Source organism: Fringilla coelebs, assembly GCF_963513975.1.
Source record: "Fringilla coelebs genome assembly, chromosome: 4".
NCBI classification, from domain to species: Eukaryota; Metazoa; Chordata; class Aves; order Passeriformes; family Fringillidae; genus Fringilla; species Fringilla coelebs.
Window position 1 is genome coordinate 23664008 of NC_140032.1, and position 13942 is coordinate 23677949.

General features: G+C 40.2%; 1 protein-coding gene across 7 annotated transcripts in view; it reads right to left on the reverse strand.

Annotated features, from left to right (window-relative positions):
• APBB2 (amyloid beta precursor protein binding family B member 2) overlaps positions 1-13942 on the reverse strand; it is a 161947-nt gene that overhangs the window by 105872 nt on the left and 42133 nt on the right. For all 7 annotated transcript variants that reach the window (XM_084204888.1, XM_084204894.1, XM_084204890.1 and 4 more), the window contains one exon: positions 1992-2080. The gene's annotated coding sequence lies outside the window, so the exon portion shown is untranslated. The remainder of the gene's footprint in view (positions 1-1991; positions 2081-13942) is intronic.

A 13942-nucleotide genomic window follows, 5' to 3' on the forward strand; every position in this document is an offset into this window, starting at 1 on the left:
TTCTTGTTGCATGCAGACATTTTTGCTGGCATGTCTCTGTCCTGTACACTTTCTGGCTGCCTTTGTGCTTCTAACTCCTCCCCTAAGAAGCTTTGATTTGGATGCTTTCCCTTTTCTTCATAACTGACAAGTCCTTCTTGAGGGCTTTTCTTTTTCTTGGTCCTCCTTTCCAGGTACTGTGCCACCCACCTGTTTAGTTGAGGTTCCCATACACCATGTGGGGATGGATGCTATTGTTTCCCACTCTGTTCTGGAGGATATCATCACTGTTAATCACTTGAACAAATTCCCTACTGTTTAAGGCTTTATGATACAGACCCTAACTCATCAAAAGCATGTTTTTCTGAAATTTAGCCTTAGTACTTCTACAGCCAGATCACATAGAGCAAGCTGAATTCAAAACATGCATGGTCCCCTGACCATAGCCCCCTGCACAGACAATATATGCTTTCTCAGTAAAGCACACATGCTTTTTGCATTTATTTTACATTATCTTAGTGCAGATTTTTTTCACCAAACAGTAACAGAAAACATCAGGGCATTCTGTACATAACTACATATATATTTTAACACAAAGGAAAGCACTGTCTATAGCACTTGCAAGTTTGTTAAAAATACAGTTAACCTCACTCACTCAGTGCAGCTATCTGAACTGGTATCAGTGATCTCAATTTTACTTGCTCATTGGTAAGGATTTGTTAAGTTAGAAGTAATGTTGCCCATTAAAAAGAAGAACTGCGGTGCTCTGAGCCTCTGGGGCTGCAGCAGGTTGGGCTGTATGCCAGAAGGAAGCCTGGCAAGCTAAGGAGCTGTGGGAGTGCAAAGGCATTACACAATCAAAGCAGTCATCACTGGGTAACACAGATCTCCCTATAAAGCCTGAACCAAGAGGGCAATATTTCAAACATATAGTCTGAACCTCATTTACACCAAGATCCATGACAAGTATTTTTCAAAGCTGACTGTTGGGTAAAAACAGTATTTCTAAATGAGAAGGTACTTATTTCTTCTAAAGTCAGAGATGTCACTGTGCTCTTGCTTTCTGTGAGAGGCTTTCCAAGCACAGCTAGGTCTTCTATTGCAGCATTTCACCACTATTCCACAGGGCTCTGCCAGGTCACCTCCATCCATTAGGACTGTACTAAGTAAAACTCTCGTAAGGAACACATCAGCAAAAGCCCAAAAGAGTGCTGCTGCATTTCAGCAATTTGGAAAGACAATAGTGATGGAAAAAACTTCCTGCCTCTATCAGCAAACAGAGCAGTCTCTCCACAGGCCTCTGCCAGTACAACTACTTGTGTAGCACAGACCTAAGAGACATGCTTAGCCCAAGTCATCCAGCTAACAGCACTTGCTTTATGAGCAGACAGCTCCAGACTTCTCACATACGTTATTTCAGAATACGAGAAATCCCGCTGGCTTGCCAGGTACTGGGAAATACATCCCCAGCCTGGTCAATTCATGTGAGAAGGAAGGGAAAGACATGGCATCAGATGCTGCTGGGGAGCATGACACCAAATAATCTCTCCACACACACAGCCTCAGCTGGAGTCACAAAGCTCTGTGGCTGTGGTTCTCCCTCCCACTCCAAGACCCACAGAGAACCTTGTGGATACATCACAGGAGGCTCACAGAACACTGATATCCAGCAGGTGTCTGCATTAACAGATAGTATTACTGACACCTCAGAGGAACAGCACTACTGTGAAACACCTCAGCTGAGAACAGCTTTTTCCCACATGAGGTGGCAGAGCAAGTTGCAGTACAGGTAATCTGCAAAAATGGATACACCAAGAACTCTTGCTGGACTACTACTAGAAGAACTGGACTGCCACTGTCCATGAATATCATGATAAACAATGTAAGTGCTGCATAGAAATACAGATACCTCCAGACTCTGTGCTCAAACTTCAGTGTTTAAGATGTGAGACATGAAAGGTTCAGAGTACCCCCACTCTAGAGGATCCCCAGACATGGAGCAGGTTACTCACTCTTCCCAGCTCCTTGTGGAAAGCCTGTACAAGAGCACCAAGTTCTGGAGCACCAGCACCCCCTCCGGTCGATGCAGAAATCAGACAAACTGCAAAACAAAACCAAATCATATATTTTAATTTATGAAGAGTCAAGAGGCATTAATGAAAACTAAAATGAGCTTGCAAAGGTTCAGGATACCAGAAGAAGCAGCAGGAGCCTGGGAGTCAGAGGAGCACTGACAAATGACTGAGTAACCCAAGCAGCCACCTTCAGTTTACATCCTTAAAGCTGCCCACATTCTACAGTGTGCACACAGGAGAACTAAATGCAGAACAGAGGATCCATGCATCACAGGGCAGGGATCCTCCCAAACCTAGCAGGTGTCACTACCTGCTGCCAGACCATGGCAGCTCAGGTATGTAAGAGACACATTGCGAAGCATGCTTTAAATTCTCTCTCTCTCTCTCTCGCCACACTGCAACACAGAGCTGCAGTTTTCCCCTGCACAAACACTGAATATCATGAAGAAAATGAATCCAGATGATAGAGATGAGCCCAAGTTATGAAAAAGCAGCAAGAAGTGCTCAGTAAACAATGAGTTCATAAAAAATCATGTTTTCAATTATGCTTGCATTCAGTAGACATCAAGTATACGACTTATTTTTGCAATGTCTGTACAGTGCATCACAGTCATTTCACCCTGGCAAGTGGTTACATTAATGCTGTGGCATTTGGTACTGAAAAATATACATGTATTTTTCAGTACCAAATGCCACAAATATACCATATGCCACAAATATACCAAATATAGCCAGATATATAAAACATCACAGAATGAGGTTATCCTCCCATCAAAAGATCCTCCAGCAGCAGCAACACATCTGTCAGTCCAACTATGTTCTAGGATTCAGGGTGGTGTTCAACTTTCTGTTTGTTCCCCCATGCAGAGAAAAAAAATATGCAAGACCAAACATACAAATCTCATCTGCTGTAGAGCTTATATAATATTTTTTTTCTTTATTAAAGCAAAAGCCAGGCTAAATCACGCCAAATTATATTCCACTTTAAAGACAGGCTTATATTTTCCTTTGTTCTAACAGAAATCCAAGAACTATAAACCCTAGAAAGCGCTGAGACAAAACATTTAAGAAAGCTAAATACATTCTTGCTAAAAAATATATTTGTCCTTTGAAACTTGGAAATTGAACTTTTTTAAGCTAGATAAAAAGTAATTTTAAAATATAAAGCTTTAAAAAAATCAAGAAAACATACTTTATTTTCAATAATAAATTTTACTTTAAAAAAAAGTTATTCAGGAAGAAAACATACCAAAGCTCATTAAACTGATATTCTAACCCAATTTAGCATGTGCACTTCTGCATCAGATGCTAAGACTTCAGTATTCAAGAGAGAGGGGAAAAAAAGAGGGAGAGAAAGAAAACACAGGTGTTGTTAAAACCTTCCTACCAGGAAAGCCAAGAAACCAGCAAGTTCCTGCTGAGATACATGGGTTTGTGTAAACAAAACTTTCTGGGTCAAGACCCCAAACTTCTTCACAGGCTGAGCATACATGGCAGCTTTCCCAAATTATTTAAAAGGATTTCTTCCCAACATAATCAAAAAAGATGCATCTGTCTGTTGTGGCATTGCCATTTTTAAAATTAATCGTTTTCATCCTAGATATCAAACTTGTTCTAAACCACACCTAGAGTAACTGCAACTGAAACAGTAATCAATTCAATAAACTCCAAGATAATAAAATAATCTCAAACTCAAAATCTTTTTACTCCTGAGACAGTTTTTTGACACAAACTAAGATAAGGTCAGCTGCCAGTTCTGAGATCAGAGGAAAGCCTGTAATACAAAATATAGGTCTCAAAGGTAGGAATGACCAGCCTCTTCAACAAAACACAAACAGAAAATTGCAAAACAAAGTTTCATCAACAGATATTTGACCTCTGACCAAATAGGATCTTAACACTGATGGCTTAAATTCCTGAAACTGTGCTGCCACACACCCAACATTTTCTATTTCCCAGCTGAGAATCCACCACCCTGAGTATTTTTCCTTCCCTCTGAATCCTGCTGAAAATGTCCATTTCTCCACCCACATTTTTACCACATTGCCTGCCTTGAAAATTGGCAGACTTGAAAATGAAGAGAGGAATCTTTTTTCATCCTGTTTATAAATCTTCATATTTTAAGAAAGGCTCAGACAGCCAACAGTGGAGCCAGCTCAGCCTCCCAGACCTATGCAAGCAGCAATAACTCATTTAGGGCTTTATTAAAAGCAGCAAATTGAAAGGCAATAACATGCAGGCAATGATACCCTTAGTAGAGAAGTAATTAGCAAATATTTAATGCCCACTGATGACAAAGTAAATAAAATAACATTACCATTACTGAAATAAACAATTGGCTGGTTGAGGTAATAATAGGTGCAAGTTTAAAAAGTCAAATTGTCCTTATTTTCTTCTTTTGCAAAATTGGGGTGATAGCTACATATATTTGAAATGGGATTTCTGGGTACTTGGATTTCCATAGGACACAGACCTGCAATCCTGTCTTCACCTAGGCTAAGAAAGAAGTGATCACAGAAGCCAGTGTGAAACCTGATCTTGAGCACATTACAGAATTTCAGCAAAAAATAATAAAACCAAACAAAAAACACCAGTCAGCATAGTTTGGGAGTTATTGCTCTTCCTGAGAAGCTAGAATTAAACATACTTTTGTACATGTCTCAAAACAGAGACAGACTTCTATCTGATAGACTCCCCATTGATTTGTAACATTTAAATTCAGGCCAAATCTACTTTTTTGAGGTTTAGCAGGAATTTACCAACCTAGGAATCACTGCAGCTTTTTCCTTCTTCCCCACTGCAGCTTGTGCCTTGTGGCTTTCTACTACCAGCTAAGAAGGTAGCTGGTTTTAAGCTCTCCTTTCCAATTCCTTGTTTTTGGTAAGGGACTTGAAAGTTCAGGTTAATACAAAAGAGGCAGGTTTCCATCCACCAAATTTCAGCTGGAGTCATTCAGTACCAATATCAGTTCTATACTTTAGAAACTCTTTCTCCTGAAGTACACACACTAGATTAATGGTGGGTTGCTCAGCAGTAGCATTTTCCTTTTTGTCCTAATATAATAAAATCACCTGCACCAGCAAGACTTTCAGATATTTCTGTTGATGCTGAATGAGGAACTCTGATTTAAATATTAAGCCTTAAATCTCACTTACATCTAAAAACTGTCACAAAAAATCAAAACTATTTATTAACTCTTCTCCCCTCCCCAATGGGCAACTGCTTCTCAGATGGGCTGCAGAAAAGAGCAGCCAGACTGGGGCTGGGGGTGGCATGTCTGTCCAGGGAGAGCAGCAGATAGTCTTCCACTTCTTCACATTGAAAGCTCATTCTATATGAAAATAAGTCCATCTATTTGAATCAGGGAACACAAATTCTAAGAATTCTATCACTCTGGAGCACTCCTCCTGTATCCATCACAGTAATGGCCACATATTGCTATTGGACTGCAAACCTGTTTTGGGCAGGATGAAAGGGTGCAAAAGTTAGTAGGAATCCAGTTGCTCGGGGAAAAATAACTACAGACTTCACAATTCCTGCACTTTTAGACTGAAAACACAGTTATGAACTCATGTGTGAGATTGAGGCTATTACATATGTACAGAATTCATCATACAGAGCTGAGTGAACCGGTAGCAGAACAAAACTTGTGACAGTTTTCATACTGCAGCTTCCTCTGGGCATGCACAGACATGCAGACATGCCACATTCACATTATCAGACTGGGAGCTCTGCCTTAAATTGTCTTTTAAACAGCAATCCCAGGATCCTACATACCCCTCCATTAAAATTCACCTCTTCTTCCAATTTCCTAATAGAAGAAAGAACTCATCCAATGAAACATCAATATTTAATAAGTACAGCATGGCCATCTATTTTAGGGATATATTTTTCTCTTTTCTTCTAAAAAGGACATTAACAGTGTCTAACTTCGGTCCATCAGACAGACTCTCAGTAAAGCCCCATGCAACCATCCCAAGAACCTGGGCTGCTGGGGTTTGTTTCTAAAAGAAGACAAGAGCTTCATTTTTATGAGGCTTCTAGGGGTCTTAGTTTCAAAATAGTATAAAAACAAGCAAATAAAACAACCTCAACAAAACAGTCTAACAACAGTGAGGAACTCACATAACATAATGATGACTAAAGAACTCATTGAAGATGGGGTGGAGAAGGCTGCTGTCACACCCCAAGAATTCCCTGACACTTTCAGCATCTAACTTTCTCTGCATCCTACCTTCTTTGGCAGTAGTTTTTGCCAAATCCACAGAAAGAAGCAGCAAACACATTAATCCACTTACTGTCCTAGGGGGCCAAAAGGAAAACTGCATCCCCTTAGATGGTTTTACCTTCCCAGATTTTTGAAGGTCAGGAAGAAATGTTTCTTTCACAACTAGTGGATAAAACACTGAAATGCACATGGCACTGTTTTATTTATGAACTCTGACAAGTCCAATGAACCTGAAGAGACTTGGTGTTCCACTATTGGCAGGAGGGGTCCCTCTCCTCCCCTTCCAGGTTAAAAAGCATAGTCTGGACACCCTCCTGGAAAGAGCAGGTGGAGGCCTCAGGTCCTCCTGGGACATGAGCAGGTGTCCTTTGCTCCCCACCATGAAGACTGACCAGGGGTCACTGCAGAGGAGACTGTGAGGAGGGAAAGTCTCAATATTTATGAAGGATACTAAGGTCTCCTCCCTTCATTTTAGTGATTCTTTTATTTAAAAATATCCAAAGTAGATACTGAAATGTGTTTTTTTTGTTCTTCCTTTTAAGGTTTTGATCAGAAGGTGGCACGTATGGGTGGGACTACAACATTAATGCCACTCTGGCCCAAAACTGTATTTTCATTTTAGCAAATCCTCCTCACCATTGCCCTCAAAACACTTATGCAGACCTTCATATTGCCAGTGACTGCTCCCAAATACCAGGGTATTACTTCAGTTCTCTGGCTGCATGACTTACTGCTTTTCTCAAGTCTTATTGTTTGCTGAACTGCGCTGCACAGACACCAAACCAGAAGAAATCAAAGCATTGGGTGACACTGAAGCAGAATTCCTCTTCAGCCTTGGAGTGGGTTGACATCTCCCAGTGCACAACACTGGCTTCAGCTCAGATGGTCCTGTCATATTGTGCACTCCAAAAAGCCCACTTTGAATTGTGTTCTGCCACTACAGTTACACACAAATCATACTACCTCCCCATTAAAAACTTTCATGGGAATACCCAACACTTACAGCCTGAGAGAACTGGTATTTTCACTAGTGAGTAATGCAGCTTCCTAAGGGTGAGCCAGAGAGCCAGGGCAAGGAGCTGTTCCAGAGAGACATGTGCTGCTCTGATTTGAGGTCTCAGCACACATACATCCCATGTGCAAAAGCCATTGGAATAGGCACAGCTTAGAAACATCCAGAACACAGCTCCAACACGTTAGGGCCCTGCCTGAAGCAGGTTTGCAATGTGCTGAGCATCATCCCAGCAGCACAATGAAGCCTTGTATCCCCCTTTCTGTCCATAAGTCCAGTCCTCTTCCAGATTTCAGTACCACTGCAACCATGACTCACAACAAGAACCAGACAATGCCTGCTAGTACAGAACTGTCTGAGCAAACACCTGGGCTGAGGCTGACAGTCCTCAGGATGTTATGCCAAAAGCACAGCACAATCAACATGGGTACGTTATCATTCAACAGCAACTCTTCAATCAAGTACCACTGCAGCATGTTTTCCCTCCAGCAATCAAGCCATGTTTTCTGTTTCCTCATCTGCCCTGACCCAAATCTTGAGGCTCACAAAAGCCCAATGCAATTTGATGATAGCACTTCAGCAGCGAAACAAGTATGCTTTGAAAACACTTAAGCAGCTGAGTTAAAAAGAATTTTTAAAACCTTTAAAGTGGAAATAAAACTTCAATCAATATTTGAAAACAAAGCAGTCTTGAATTTCTCTCCAAAAATCATATTCTTAGCACAAGTGGGTGCAGCACAACTAGCTGAACAATTTCCAAATATATTTTAGGAATAACTTTCATACAGGCATCATATTTTGAAGATGGAATTGAAAGCTAATATAAGTGACAGAGACCAATCATAAGGGTTAGGATCAACTGAAGATGCTCTTCTATAAGTTGGCTAGGAAGAAAAACATCTCAGAGTGACATGACTTAGCAGACACACCATACTTGAGACCAGGTTTTATCTGTCACTTACAGACCTGTGGGTGATGAGTATTCAGGTCACACACACACCTCTTCTGCAGCAACCCACAGCACAACTATTCATGTGATAAACACCCACAGCACAGTAGAAGCTAGAGGCAATGAATAATGCAGGAGATCCAGTCACTCTACCACATCACATACCCATGGGATATGGAGGCAGCATTTTTACTTAAGTCATCCTTCCCCCTCCAGGGCCCAAGCATGCTCCTCAGTAATTCTCTCTCCACCTCAGGTTCTGCATATACATTAACAAGTCAAACCCAGCAAACCAGGACAAGTAGTTACAGAAGAAATAGGGACGCAGAAATGCAGTGTACCCTCTCACAAGATCACATTGAAATATTATGTCATCTGCTCAGCTCAAGAGCTCCACAAATCAGGAACAGTTTCCCCAAAAGGTAGTCCTTTGTTGACACTTCCCAGATGTACTTTGTCACCATTAAGAAAATAATTTCTCAAAGCATTAGCTAAGCTAAGATAAATTAAAACAGAGTCACACTCAGCCTTTGCTTATAACTCTGCCTGAATGAAGACAGGTTGTTAAATGCACACTGCAAAGCTGAAAGAAAATCTGAATTTGCAAGTCACCTCCTTAAAAAGGCATTATCACCTATGCTTTAGGCACAAACTCTCCCAGTAAGTCACATAAGTTATTAATTCCTATTCTGAATACTATTACCACTGTATACTTCTCCACAACCCTTCTTGATATTCTTCAGTACTTTTCACAGCTTATGCTGCACACAAGAAAGTGCTCCATCTTAGAGCACCCTTGAGACCCACCACACCAGGGCAAGGCACAGAGATAACAGGTACCACGAAACAAGGCACTTGGCAATGCCAGCCTGGCTTCTCTGGCACACTCTGCCTTTCAGTATCCTGCTTAGTCAGCCACTCTGCCAGCATGCCTGGCCTTCACACAGCTTTTGCCTTAGCCTGTGCATCCACTCATTTAATCTGCAGATTTAATATGCCATTAGAAGGGCACATCTCTGTCTCGATTCTGTGTTGTTGCATGCTATTTCTTTTACATTATTTTCATACACCCAAGAAAATCTGCATAGGAAAGCTGATGCAGCAAGAGAGCACACTGCATTCATTAATGCCCATGCTTAAAATGACTGCACTAAAAAGGAAAAAGAGACAGAATAAAGGCTCATGTCTCTCTCCAGTTTCAGTCATAATCAACTTTAATGATGCTGTTACAAGACCTCTTAATTTCAGCTTCAAAGCTAGCTAAAAGACAATGAAGAATTTCTAACTTCAACAACATGTACTAACAGAAACCATACCAAATCTGCACACCAGGGCAACATATTCAAAACTTTTTTGCCTGTATGTGCTCAGTTGTAAAAAGGGATCATCTCATCTGCCTTACAAGCTTCTCTCTCACTCTGGTTTGCTGTGGGACAAAATTTAAAAAAATATTACAGCACTTTTTTGCCCCACACTAGAAGACCTTGTGCAAGCCTTTGAAAGGTTTGGAATCGACCATTGCATACATACTTAATAGAACAGGTTTGATAGCTACTTATAATAGCGTTTCTGCCTTAATTCCATCTCCATCTCCTCAAATATAACAACTGTTGGGGTTTGGGGCTTTTGAGTTGGCTTTTTGTTTGGTTTGTTTGTTTAACAAAACAGGGTCAGATAGTACTTGGAATTATTTCTTGCTCAGAAGAACTAGCAGTTAACAGAAAAAAATCTTTGGTTAGCTTTTTCCTTTATTAATCATCATTGCTGGTGAGCTGACTCACTATCTAGGGTTGATTTCTTAAAGAAGTAAAAATATTTTATCAGTTGTTTCTTTCACTTAATACTACAGTTCTAGTGCTATGCAGTATTTTCTCAATTTACTGCCTCTGATAGGGAGCCCTATTAATGGTGCAATCACCTGATGAAAAGAATGAGATTCATTTTCCAATCATCTTCAAAAAACATGCTCACATTTTTCCTACTGTCTTAAAAACTCCTATGAGGCCAAAATCCCTTATCTAATACATTTATTTCTACTGGTTTTACTGGTTTTTTGTTTTGTTTTTTTTTAACCAACTTGAGGCCTCTGACAGAAGAGATACTGCAGTTTCTCCTGAGAAAAATTATAATTAACTATTCTAGAAACAATAGGAAAAAATACTTTTTCCAGGGAAGAGAAATTGGGAAGATGGGAGATACAAACTTATCAGCTGCAGAAAGGTCCAGGGAACCACTACTCAAAGAAAAAACTCAAAGAATGACTGTCACATGACAAGAAATTTGGTACTCACATGCCAAAGAAACAGGTCCTGTATGCTACATTTGCTTCCTGCATGGACCAATGAGTTCCCAGTCTTCTCAGTATGACCCAAACTGCAGAACAGCACTAACTGTGCCTTTACCAAAAGTTATATCAAGTTTTCCTTTACCATCCTACTGGCTTCAAGAGTTTATTCCTCTAAACTGAGCCATATTCTACCCTGAAACATGCAAGCATACTCTTAATTTATTTGAAAAAATCTTTTCAAACAATTGCAAACAAATCATCAGATCCAAACTATTACATGCCCTAAGACCACAATCAGCAATTCTACTTTAAAAAAAAGGCATTTCTCAGTAACAACTTCTGCTCATGTATGATGACACCTCCAAGAACTACAATGCATGCTCACAAGTCTGATGTGGCATTTACTCATAAAATAAAAAATTAGGAATCCAATATTAATTAGGAAGTTTTTCCAAAAGACAGCCACTTTAAAAGAGGTTTATTTAACAGAAGAGCAACAGTAATACTGCTTTGCTACAACAGTAATACTGTATTGCTTTGCTCAAAATATGTTCATTTATGTTCTTTCCAACATCTTCACTACTAAGGTTTCAAGACCTAGATTTTTATTAACAAGTGTTGTGTTTCTGTTTATTTTTTTAAATAAGCTTATTTACAAAACACATGAGAAGCATCTATGTCTGTATTAAATCACCAAGGTTTTAAATTAATTTTCTCCTGAATTGAATGGAAATTTTCCTACAGGACATCTTACACAGTTAATTAGGCAGCCAAATGGTTATATTTATGCATCATGTCAATACTAGAAAGTCAAACCACAGAAATCAAGATTTCAATTCAATATTGCAGAGTGTTCAGTAAAATAACCTGTACATTGCTAAACCACTTTCATTAAAAGACAGGAATGCCATCCCAGAGCAGACCTGATTTAAGCAGCTGTTACCAGATGCTCCAAAAGGAAGCAATAAAATTCCCTAATAATTCCTAACTCATAATATTGCCTTGCTCTATCTCACTTAGATCCCTATCATTTCTGGCTATGAATTAAAACCTCCTGTCATCTCTTTGTTTTATCTGAGGCCTCAATTCCAGAGAATTACATAGAATTTTTTCAAATTTATGCAGAACCATCCATGTCAGTAGGAAACCAAGGGGAGTCAAATATAACCACAGTGAGAGGAATCTCATCTCTCAACACTGTGTGCCCAAATTGATTTCAAGACAGAATAAGAAGCAGGGCTTTTCCCCCCAAAGACTGCCCTGAATGTGCACTGCAGTGCTTTGTCCCAGCATTTCAAGAATGCCAGCTATGTTTAGCATTTTGCTTGGAGGTACTGCAGGAATGTAGGGTCAGCAGTAGCCACAGGTGGTCAAATTTACTCAAAACAGTTAAGTTAATCAGTACAGCAAAAAAATGTAAGCTCTTGAAGAGAGACAGCAGGACTGGATAGTTTCCAAAATGAGCACTGACAAAGCTTAGAAGCTGGCTTGGACAGGAGCATTCTGGGGCTGTCCATGTAGATCCTCTCTGGCTAAACTGCGACAAAAGATGTGAAGTATTATGAAATCAAAAAGAAGGTGCTCTACAACAAGAAGCAAAGCATATGATAGAACAAATTGAATTGAACTGCTGATAAAGGTCTTGAGGAGGCCTCCAGTAAATCAAAGGAAATTTAGGGACTGAACCTAGATTGAGGTCTCTGCCACAACTGAAAAATAAAATTCAAAGATTTTTTGTTCAAAAGTAATTTTCCTCACAGGCCACATCTAAATGGAACTTGTTAGTGTTCAAGTGCACAATTACAACTCTAGGAAACCAAATCACTGACCAGTCACACACCATGGCTGAACACAGACAGCTTAAATGGGATCACCTGAAAGTCAAAAACATTACAATTCTCCATGAGACCCTTCAAAACCTAAATGGTGCCAGAAGTGGCTAGAAAGCAGTATGTCAAGTAAGAACCTACAGTCTCTGCTGAAGTCACAAATGGCAAGAACAATGACTCCCATTTATAACTCCAGTTTACCACCTGGGAAGCAGGTTATTCTCAGAGCTACTGAGGAAGAACCAGCAGCTTCAGGACTTCCTGACAGAGATAAGAGTGTGTATATGTGTATATACATGTATAAGTATGCATGTGAGTGGACACAGGCACACACTCTACATGCCTGCAAAACCAGTTAACTCAATTTAAAACTAACTTATTCCCACAGTTAAAAGCAACAGTGAAATTTAGTATTACAATTATGCTCAGTATAAATTTGAAATATGCAAAAACAAGAGCTGGAAGAGTCTTTAATTTCATGCAGGCAGAACTTAAATAAGAACACAGTCCTGGATTAAACAAGTTAAACTCCATGCATGAATAGGTAGTGCTCACAAGCAATCTTTTTATTTACATACAGCTGCAGAAAGCAGAAGTCAGAGTTGCTGTTCCACAGCCAGCAGGGTGATGGTAATTGTACAGTTTTACATCTACACTGATTTAAGCCAACTGTCCTTTTCAGCAGCACTTGGCCTTTAGGCTGCCTCCACCTCCTCATCCCAGACACATGGGCACAAAGATGCATCTTCTTTGAGGGATTAGTTTTCAGCTGGGTCCCCAAATTAATCAGATTGGACAGGGGCCAGAAAAATGCCAGGGATGAGGAGATGGCATGTTGTAATAGCTTGAAGAAGATGGACTGACACCCTTAAACAGTTGCTGTTAACTGCTTTTAAAACATTAATTTTGGAGCAGTCCAAAGTGATGTGAAACCATGCCCATAATCTTTCACCATGCCTTTAAATTTTGTTGAAAGATGTCACATCTGGCACATGTGACAGGCCAGGAGCACTGCCAGCACTAATGGTTTGGATGACACATGTAACCAGTGTGCTCAGCTCTTCACTGCTGACTCTGTTTTTTCAGAACTGTTTAAAAATGAGGAATTTTTTTAAATTTTGAAAAGAAATTTAATTGGGGTAACATCAGAAGCTCACAGAAATCCACACATCCTGATCTAATTCCAGCACAGCCAAATAGATCATCATCATTGTCTGAAGTAGGATGAATAGCTGGCCCAGGGACAGACCTGCTCCTTGTGACCTGGGAAAGAAAGGGAAGGTGATCCCAGCATTGGTCACACAAAAGCCCCCTCCAAGGATCTAGAAGTTTCTGGCATTTGCTGCCCACAGTAGCAAGCATTTTGAAAGAAATACCTTATGTCAGAAACATCAGCCAGGCTGGGCAACACCCAGGAGTACTGGGAGCTTCAGCAGGTGCAGGAGACTGAGTACAACAAGCAGCCACCAGGTTGCGCTTGGAGAAACATCACACAAGTCCCCATACACTGGATACCTGGTCACAGAAGCATTTACCTGACAGTGCTCCTGCAAATTGAACAGTTTATGTAACAGTGGCAATAG